At 48.1% G+C, this 10682-nt stretch overlaps 1 protein-coding gene across 2 annotated transcripts in view; it reads right to left on the reverse strand.

Moving 5' to 3' along the window:
* The window catches only part of STON2 (stonin 2), a 127804-nt gene that overhangs the window by 116731 nt on the left and 391 nt on the right, over window positions 1-10682 (reverse strand). The gene's annotated exons all lie outside the window — the stretch shown is intronic.

The following is a 10682-nucleotide window of genomic DNA, read 5'->3' on the forward strand; positions in this document are numbered from 1 at the left end:
AATCTTACTGTTTGTGGGGCCTCCCTCCTTTCCTCCCCCCAGGAGGCCCATCCCCCGCCAGGGGGCCTCCTCCCCCCCCGGTGCCCAAAGAGGAGACCAACATTTTTGGGGGGGGGGGGGGGGGGGGCGGGGGGGGCAGCGCCACACAGATGGCAAGCAGCAGCGGGGGCGAGGCCAGCTGCTGGCAGCCAGGGGAAGAAAAGCCAGGCCTAGGGACCCTACTCGAGGGGTCCTGGATTGCGAGAGGGCGCAGGCCAGGCTGAGGGGCCCGGGTCTCTAGTTAGTAAATAAAATGGCAAATTCCCATTGTAGAGTTAGTAAGATTCCATTTGCATGGAAGTCATCGCGAAAATGTTTACTGAAGTAACTAGGTGAGCTTCACCTGTCATAACACTGTCTACCTACAAGCAATGTTCGCCTACCACTTTATTTTAATGTACTATTTGATAAACACGATGTAACACTTATTCTCTCCCAGACATTGGTCTCGTAGGGCTTTCAAACCCATTTAATTAAATACCTCACGTAATCCTCGAAAGATCCCTATGAAGTAGGTACTATTATTATCCATTTATTTAGGTAAAGAAACTGAGGCACAGGGAGGTTAAGTAATGCCCGAGACCACACAATTCCAACCCAGACAGTCTGGCTCCCGAGTCAAGATCTTAACCATTCTGCGTGCTCCATCCATGAGACATACTTCCCCCTTAAGTGAATAAATGAACCTAAGATATGATCTTCCTTTCTTATGGCCAGGACCCACTCCTGCCAGGAGCCTGGCCAAGACTAGATGGACATTTTCTGTCCTCTTCACAGGAAAGGGGCAGCCAGATGACAGGTGATCAAAGCCCCTGGCCCCGTGGGCACTGTGCTGGGACTAGCCAAGCCTCCCAGCGAGTCTAATATTGACAGTAAATAATTCTGATTCCCTGGAACTGCCTCCCCACAGCCTGCTTATGGATCGGGAACTGAACACCAACCAGCAGCAGAGCACTTGAGTGCCCGGGCCCCAGGGTGTGCTGGATGGCACATCTGGATGGGCTGCTGCAGAGGGCATGGACCCACATGCCAATTAGGCTGCTGGTGAGTGACTGAGACATGTGGGGTTTATGCAAACAGATTCCCACTTCCCAACTCGCCACCTTTTTAGGTGATACTTTATTAAAAAAGAAAAAAGTCAAGGCAGAAGAGATAGGGCAAGGAAGAGAAAGAAGTGTGCTCCAACAGCCCTGCTGATGGTGTGAACTGACAGCCAAAACAGGACAGTTTTCCCTCCACCAAGACCTTGTGGGTGTGGCCCGAGTGGACAGAGAGCCTGTGAATGCTTTAGAGCACTTTCCTTCTGTTAGTAGGTACAGGAGTGACTAGGGACACAGGGCTAAGAGGTTAGACGAGAGTTTCAAAGCCCAGGTCTACTACAAACTTTGACAAATTACTTACTAGTAAGTCCAGCCTCTGTCTGTCTCCTCTGTTAAGTGAGATGCTATTGTCCCTGACCTTACAGAGTTGAGGTGGACATTAAGTGAGATAATGTAGTATAGAGGACCTGGAATATAGTGAATCTGGATGAATGATCGCTGTTCATAGTGACTGATGATTTCAATAATAAAATTGTTCACACCCTCAACTGCTCAGTGTTTAAAGTTGAGGGAAATGTGGGGACAAAGAATGATGTAGAAAAAATTAATACTTTATGTTTGACAATAGCAGGAAAATACACAAGCAAAACTGGATTGTTGATGGCCATGGGTTGACACAATGGACAACATTTAAACAATGTATAATTCAATAAGCTCACCATTTCTGCTTAACCATGACATTATAACTTTTCCCTTTTCAAAGCTCAACTCAGGAAAGATAGACAAATACAATCCATTTCTAAAGCAGAGAAATTAAATGTTTTCTTTTTTAAAATATATATATACTAGAGGCCCAGTGCACAAATTCATGCATCGGTGGGGTCCTTCAGTCTGGCCTGTGGGATCAGGCTGAAACCGGCTCTCCGACATCCCCGAGGTGACCCAGATTGAGAGAGGGCACAGGCCAGGCTGAGGAACCCCACCAGTGCACGATCGGGGCTGGGGAGGGACGCAGGAAGTTGGCCAGCTGGGGAGGGACCATGGGAGGACTCCAGGGCATGTCCAGCCCATCTCACTCAGTCTCAATCAATCTGCCAGACCCCAGCAGCAAGCTAAGTTACTCGTCGGAGCATCTGCCCCCTGGTGGTCAGTGCACATTACTTACTAGTAATTGAGTGGCCTTAGCATATCATTAGCATATTACGCTTTGATTGGTTGAACAGACGAACGAATGACCTGACACTTAGCATATTAGGCTTTTATTATATAGGATATACTAGTATGTATATCCTATATAATAAAGCGGTAATATGCAAATTAACCCTCATGCCCTCCCAAGATGGCTGCCTATGACCAGGCTGGCAGGGGGATTAGTAAGGGACAACCAAACGACTGAACAAGCAGGCTGCATGGGGCAACCAGGCCGGCAGGGGGTTAGTGAGGGATGACCAAACGACTGAACAGCAGGCTGTGTGGGGTGACCAGGCCGGCGGGCGGGGGGGGGGGGGCATGAGGGGCGATCAGGCCGGCAGGGGGCGCAATTTGGAGCAACCAGGTCAGCAGGGAGGGGGCAGTTGGGGGCGATTGGGCTGGCAGGGAAGGCAGTGCAGGGCGAGCAGGCTGGTGAGGGGGGGCATTTGGGGGCAACCTGGCCAGCAGCAGGAGGCAGTTAGGGGTGATCAGGCAGGCAGGCAGGCAGGTGAGCGATTAGGAGCCAGCGGTCCAGGATTGTGAGAGGGATGTCCGACTGCCAGTTTAAGACATCCCCCAAGGGGTCCTGGATTGGAAAGGATGCAGGCTGGGCTGAGCGGACCCCCCCCCCCCCACCACGAATTTCATGCACCGGGCCTCTAATTATATATATAGATTTATATATATAGATAGATAGATATAGATAGATAGATATAGATATAGATATAATTTCAGAGAAGAAGGGAGAGGGAGAGAGAGATAGAAACATCAATGATGAGAGAAAATCATTGACTGGCTGCCTCCTGCATGCCCCCCACAGGGGATCGAGCCCTCAACCCAGGCATGTGCCCAGACTAGGATCCAACTGTGACCTCCTGGTTCATAGGTCCATGCTCAACCACTGAGCCACGGTGGCAGGGTGAAATAAAATGTTTTCATCTCACTTTTTTTTTTTGTAGGTAATTAGCTAACTTCAAAAGGAAGGCAACCAATGGAGTGATTCTATGAAGCTGGTAGAGTGTAGTGTCTCACTTCCAAGTTCAGGTCAACTGAAAGCTACTGATAGCCCTTCTATGTTAACTGACATTTGGCATAAAAGGGCTGCCAATGCCATTTCATTCAGATGGTGTGCTTGCACAGACCCACAGCACTAAAATGATACCTTCTTTCAAGGGGAGCCAGGGTTTAGCCTGAAGGGACAGGTGTAATTATATCCCCTGCAAATTAAAAGTAATGAGGACTTTCTGGACTTAGAGTGGAGGGCCTCCGTGGGGTCTAATGTAAAGGGAGAAAATCCTAACTAGAATCCAGGGGCTCCAAGTTCTCAGCACCACCTTCCCCATGGAGACCTGCAAAGCCACTTACGCTGGGCATCACCAAATGTCAGGAGAGGTGGGATACAGAAGTGCCAGAGGCTTCCTGCAAGACTTTAAACCAGGTGCTTGACCTTCCCAGGTCATTTTGCAAGTGGAAAGAGACCTACTGCCTGCCAGTCTGACAAAGTTTATGGTGGGATTAGATTTTATTTACAAAGAGGTCTGACACCATTAGTTCCAAAGTGCACTCCTATTAATAAAAGGAACATGGGAAGGTCGAATTAGAGTCCAGGGTTACTCATCTGCTAATGAATCACTCAGTGGCTTCATTGGTCAGGAGGTGAGGCAAGCAGGCAGAATATGCCAATTAGATGGTCAGATGGCAGTCACAAAAGAAAGACTTTAAGAAGCTCAGACATGCCCTGGCCGGTGTGCTTGGTAGTTAGAGCATAACCTATGCACCAAAGGGTCTCAGGTTTGATGCCCGGTCAAGGCACGTGGGGGAGGCAACCAATCGATGTATCTCTCTCACATATCTCTTTCTCTATCTTATTCTCTCTCTCTCCCCTTCATCTCTCTCTAATAAAAAACAACAACAATTGGTGGGGGGAGCTCAGACTTCCCTTCTCTCCTCCTTGACTCCTGTCTTCCAGATGTCTCCTCACAGACCTGGGACAAGCCTGTGCTGACCATCAGAGCCACAGTAAATTTAGGTCCATTCCCTACAACCCTTTGTTCCACCTAAATCTTACTCTTCCCTCCAATCCAGTGTGACTGCACCTCCATGAACCTTGCCAGCCCAGCACAATCTAAGAAAGAGTCCCCATTTCTGAATTCATAACAAAGTGGCGTGTCCTTTGATTATTTGCCTACTGTTGGCCACATTGCTATTTAACTGCTACTTATTTGCATAAATATTATGACCTTTTTCTCTCAGATTAGAGGCTGTATCAGAACACTAAGCATTATACTTCTCTGAATTCCTCACAGCCTTGTCCTCAGAGCCTTGCACCCAGAAGATGCTCGACACCCTTTGCATGAAGCCACCTTGCAAAGATTGTCCTGGGCCATTAACAATCTGCAAAGTAGCTTCACACTCATTGTGACTATGTATCACAAAGGACAATGACCATCTCTCACCTGTTAGTGAGGCCACCTGGGAGCACAAGTCCAGGTTAATGTGGGGTCAGCTGGAGCCCACCCATGCACGAATTCGTGCACCGGGCCTCTAGTAAACATATAGAGAGGATACTATTTATCTGGTGATTTGGTATGTATATTTCTTACGTGTCAAATTGCCAGATAAATCCTACCCAACAGAAATTGTAACAACTTTTTAATGATTTCAGAGAGAGGAAGGGAGAGGGAGAGAAAGATAGAAACATCAATGATGAGAGAGAATCATTGATAGGCTGCCCCCTGCCAGGTATCTAGCCCACAACCCAGGCATGTACCCTGACCGGGAATCAAACGGTGACCTCCTGGTTCTTAGGTTAACATTCAACCACTGAGCCACACCAGCCAGGCTGTAACACTTTCTAATGAATATGTTCAGCATTTTTGCCGAAACCGGTTTGGCTCAGTGGATAGAGCGTCAGCCTGAGGACTGAAAGGTCCCAGGTTCGATTCCGGTCAAGGCCTTGTACCTGGGTTGCGGGCACATCCCCAGTAGGAGATGTGCAGGAGGCAGCTGATCGATGTTTCTCTCTCATCGATGTTTCTAGCTCTCTATCTCTCTCCCTTCCTCTCTGTAAAAAATCAATAAAATATATTTTTTTAAAAAAGAAAGCTACTATAAATATTTTTGTATGAGTTTAAAAAAAAATATGTTCAGCATTTTAAATCCCTCCGGGCTAGTGTCAATCCTTTCCCTCAAGGGCTCTCACTCCTGTCTAGGGTTTTATCTGCTATATCTTTTGAAACTTCAGACCAAGTTTCCTGGAGATCTGAGATGGAGGGAACCATGGTAGTTCACTGCAGAATTGACCAAGAGAAGATACCACTAAGGCCCAGCCTGCAGGAGAGGAAAAATCATGCAAAATTACCCAGAGGAAAACGGACAGATCTGATCCAGGGCCTTGGCCTCAGGCCTCCAGGATGGTGGTGTTGGTTCCAAGCCTCCTCACCCCACTCCGGTGGCACACAGAATCCTAGGGAATTTTCCTGTCTCCAAGAGCACACCTTTAAAGTGTCATTTTCCTGTCAAATCTCAATCAAGAAAAGGGTCTTTTCAAATCTCACTGATTTCATTTTATAGCTTGGGCCCACCAAGATGTGTCTTATTTTTATGCAAATCTAACGTGTAGAATTCCTAGTGTATCCTATCCATGCCCCAATGGACCAATTTACACTCATCCCACCTTGAAACAAACATTGTAACCTGCTAGCCAGCACTCAAAATAATGTTGACCCTCAAAGTATTTCATGCATTCATACGTTGTCTGCTGGACAGGCATTTCGCTAATTATCTGGACCCTGGTAGAGTTCAAACTTTGGCCACATCCAGGATTGAGAAACATACAATAAGGAAAAAACAAACACTCACTATGTTTTGTTTCTTGTGTCATATTATACACACCAACATATTTTGTCCTTAATGTCCACTCTTGGAATGCTCTCTCATTACAGAAGTGGTGAGTCACAGTTAAGAGAATTGTTGCGACTTGCTCCACCCACTGGTGAAAGCCAAACCAAGGCCGATTTTGGTTTCTCATGGGGGGGAGGGGCGGGAGGAGAGAGGGGGGAAGTGAGGGAAGTGAGGGGGGGGGGTTGGTTACAATTTGCATGATCACATGATACACAGGTTTCATTACAAAGGTGACCTCAACTAAAGTGAGAAATTTCTTGGTCTGACTTTCTTAAAATGCAGCCAAATAATACACCCAGTGGTGGGCTAACCCAGCTCCAGAAATTAATACGGGGACGACAAGAAATGGGATGGGTCAGGATTGGACTACACTGACAGGCTTGAGTGAGAGGTCAGAGCCAGGCGAGAGGGTGTGTGCCTATGACAGAATGGGGAGTTGGGCAGAATGACAAAGGGAGGGGATAAAAGCAGCACTCGCCTTGTACTCAAAGTCTATAAAATCGAGCTGTTTCATCTCCTCGAGCTGAGAATTGCATTTGCAATTTAATGTGCACCTAGAGACTGTCACTCTTACAGACCCCACTGCTCTGGCCGGAGTCAGCCTTTAGCAAATGTGCCCGTGGAGATTGCTGAGACCTTCCAGACTTTTCCCTTCCACAAGGCCCTCTGTTCAGGTCTCTCCCTCCACCATGTCTCAATTTACCCTTTTATTCTGTGGTCTTCAAAGTGTGGCCTTTGGACCAGCAGTATCAGCATCACCTGAGCATGCCCAGAAATGCTCACTCCCAGGCCCCTCTCCAGACCTACTGATTCTGGAACTCTGGGGGTGAGGCCCAGGCATCTGCATTTTCTCAAGCCCTCCAGGTGATTCTGATGCATGCTGAAGTTTGAGAACTGCTGCTGTAGATGATCTTATCAAATAACTAGAGGCCCAGTGCACAAAATTCGTGCACTGGTAAGGTTCCTAGTGGCTGCCAGCTGCTGGCCAGGTACTCCCTCCCTTCCCCTGGCCAGCCTGGCCCCCTGGTCAAACTCCCAGACAACTCCCGGTGGAGGGGACAATTTGCATACTATGCTTCTATTATATAGGATGACTCTAAGATGAGAGAACGTGTGCATTTTAGGAGAGGACTCGTAAACAAGACAAACCACTCAAGTGCCAACCAAATCACTTTCTAATAGTGGAATGTCAAGTCAAGTCATGTGGCAGACCAGACCGTGAGTGAGATTTGAGGCTGCTGTATTAGGTCAGGCCCTCAGCATCTTCTGCTTACACTTGGCCTTAAAATCTGATGTCAAGCCCTCAGTGGCTTAAAATCCTCAGTGGCTGCTCCCTGCCCATAGGATACAGTCCGAATCCCTGACACTGACCCAGGCCTTTGGTCATCTGCCTCTGGGCCACTCCCCCGGCTATGTTGCCTTCTGCACTTCCCTTCCTCCTTGGCCACACCTCACTGCCTGCAGGGGGATTATACTGTCCCAGGCCACTGACTATAGGCTTGCCATGTGACTTATTTGGCCAATAGCTTGAAAGCTAAAGTGAGGTCTGGACAGACTCACAGTGCCCTATGTGTTCGGTCATGTTTTCTTTCTTCCCTTTCCCGTAAGTGAAATCCAGATTGTCCCAGAAAGAAGCTATTTTTTAAGCCTCAGTGGGTCCAGAATGAAGACAGATCAGAAGCGGAACCACAACTGATGTACAATGGACATCCAGTGTAAGTGAGAAATGAACCTTGGCTGTTTTAAGCCACTGAGATTTGGGGGCCACTATTCAGCCTAAATTATTAGAGTACTTTTGATCTCCTATATCCTCTTGGTCTGGAATGTCTTCACTCCTTGGCTCTACCCTTCTTTCCAATCCCACCTCCCTCCTGCCTGCATAAGAGATTGGCTCAGCATTCTATACTCAGTTCAGGTTTTAGCCCCTCAAATATCTTTTTATTCGCTGGGTACAAAAGATCACTCCTAACTTTAGGACCTCCTCTGGATGCTACAGACCTGTAACTGTGTCCCTGGATCTATGTTAGGGCCTTTCCATTCATTAAAACAACTCTTTTTGAAAGAGAAAGAAAGAAAGAAAGAAAGAGAGAGAGAGAGAGAGAGAGAGAGAGAGAGAGAGAGAAAGAAAAAGCAAAAGAAATTGAGTCCTCATTTCACAGAATGGGAGACTTTGGCTCAGAAAAGCAAACTTGCCCAGGTTTCCCCCGGCCAGCAGCCATAGAGACAGATCTCTCACCAGGTGGAGCTCTGGCTCTGACCTGAGCAATCTTCCCCTGCCCCCCATCCCTCTCTCCCTCCTCCCGTAGCAAGCTTTCAGATCCTCCCACTCTAGTAGAGAGAGTAAAAGTCTAGTCCCTAACAACAACTGAAAGAGCTGTTGAATTCATTTGACACTTGCAAAATCTGCATCTGGAAGTGGGCTTCCTACCCCCTGAGAAGATAATCACTTTCTCTAAGAAGATGCAGTTATTCTTAAGGCTCCTGGGAAAGGCCCGGGAAACCCTAGGACAGTGGTCGGCAAACTCATTACTCAACAGAGCCAAATATCAACAGTACAACGATTGAAATTCCTTTTGAGAGCCAAATTTTTTAAACTTAAACTATATAGGTAGGTACATTGTTATTAACTTAATTAGGGTACTCCTAAGGCTTAGGAAGAGCCACACTCAAGGGGCCAAAGAGCCGCATGTGGCTCGAGAGCCGCAGTTTGCCGACCACGGCCCTAGGAGAACTGGGGCATTTTGTGCCTTTCCCAGGTCTCAAGCTATGGGGGTACTGTGGTGTGGCAAGACAAGAAGATTCCCACTTAGTACATGGCCCTAGGAAGCTTTGTGAAGGAAGGTCCTTTGGGTTTGTCACAGGGTAGGAAGGTAAGTAGCAGAGAGCTCAGAATTCCAAAAGGGTTTGTTACAACCTGATATTTCAGGTTTTAAAAAGAAAAATGAATGGCGTCAAATGTTTCTCTGACTCTTCAGATTAAAGAAGAAAAGGAAAGTGACACAGTGGCAAAGAACTGAACCAGACCACCCAGTCAAACATGTGAAAACCGCCTCAAGGGGCAACTGCAATTTAGACTTCCAGGAGCTGCTGGAGTTTTGTTTTGTGGTTAGGCTTTGTTTCTCTCTCTCTCTCTCTCTCTCTCTCTCTCTCTCTCTCTCTCCCCTTGTTTGTTTAAGGGAGGAGGACAAAGTATAAGAAACTTCAAATTTCTCCCCCAAAATCAGCCACACATTAATAAAAGACAAGCATTCAACAAAGTACCATGATATTCTCTTCACACAACATTCATACCAATTTTTTCAAGTGTTACAAGGGTTTTCTAAGACACTAGTTGGACTCCATTTAACTCGTACCATTCCAATGGAGTCCCCTCAAGGGATACATTGCCCTTCAATGATGCCATCAGTAACATTAATAGCATGGTTCCCCTTCCAGTGCAGAAAGCTATTTGGAGCTCCAAATGGTCACCGGGCCAGTCTAGACACCTCTGATTTACGCTTTAAAAGACCATCCACTCCATATAGTAAATAAGAGCCAGCAATAACTGAGTACTTAAGCACAGTGCCGGATGTATTTCAGGTGCTGCCTCATGTAATCCTCAGAACAAACGCTATCATGTGGGTGCAGTCATTATTGCCACCTTACAGGTTAGGAGAGTGAGGCACAGAGGACATGACGGACATGAAGAGACAGGCAGGGGCCAGCAGCTGCCCAAACCACAGTTAATGATTCACTTACAGCCCGCAGGCCCTTTTCAGTAAGGGCTGACACACACACACACACACACACACACACACACACACACACTGTACACTCACTCACTCATAAACACACTCCCATCTTCAACTCTTCATCTCAGCCAGACACACACACTCACACAGACATACTGTATACTCACTCACTCACTCATTAATACACTCCCATCTTCAATCTCCAGCCCAGCCCCCCCCCACACACACACTGTACACTCACACACACTGTACGCGCGCACACACACACACACACACACACATGCACGCACACGCTGTACACTCACTCACTCATAAACACACTCTCATCGTCAACTCTTCAGCCAGCCAGAGGCGGGTGTCCGCGTAATTGCTTGGCAACGCTCAGAGGAAACCCCATCCAAACGCGGGGTCCGCGGGTCCAGGAGGCCGCTGGGCGCTGTCCAGCGGCAGCGGGCCTGAGAGCCCTGCTTGGGTCCTGCCTCGGACACCCCGAAGCTGGGAGGACCGCCAAGCCGGATTCAGGAGGGGGGGGGGGGCCCGCTTCGGAGCACTTGGGTGGCTCCCAGTGGGCAAGAACGTCCCGGACCAGATGTCGGGGAAGAACTCCCTGGGAAAAAAAGGTCTGAGTGTTGAATCGGGGGGTCCCAAGGGGTCTTTCCTTCCCAAAACCCCCGCCGGTTTCGAACGAATTCCCCTCCCCACCTCCCCCCTCCGGGAGCCTCGGGGGGGCTTGGGAAAATCCCCGCGCCCTCCCTGGGAACCTTGGGAAACCTTGCCG

This window comes from Myotis lucifugus, unplaced genomic scaffold (genome assembly GCF_000147115.1).
Source record: "Myotis lucifugus unplaced genomic scaffold, Myoluc2.0 scaffold_34, whole genome shotgun sequence".
In the NCBI taxonomy this organism is placed as follows: Eukaryota; Metazoa; Chordata; class Mammalia; order Chiroptera; family Vespertilionidae; genus Myotis; species Myotis lucifugus.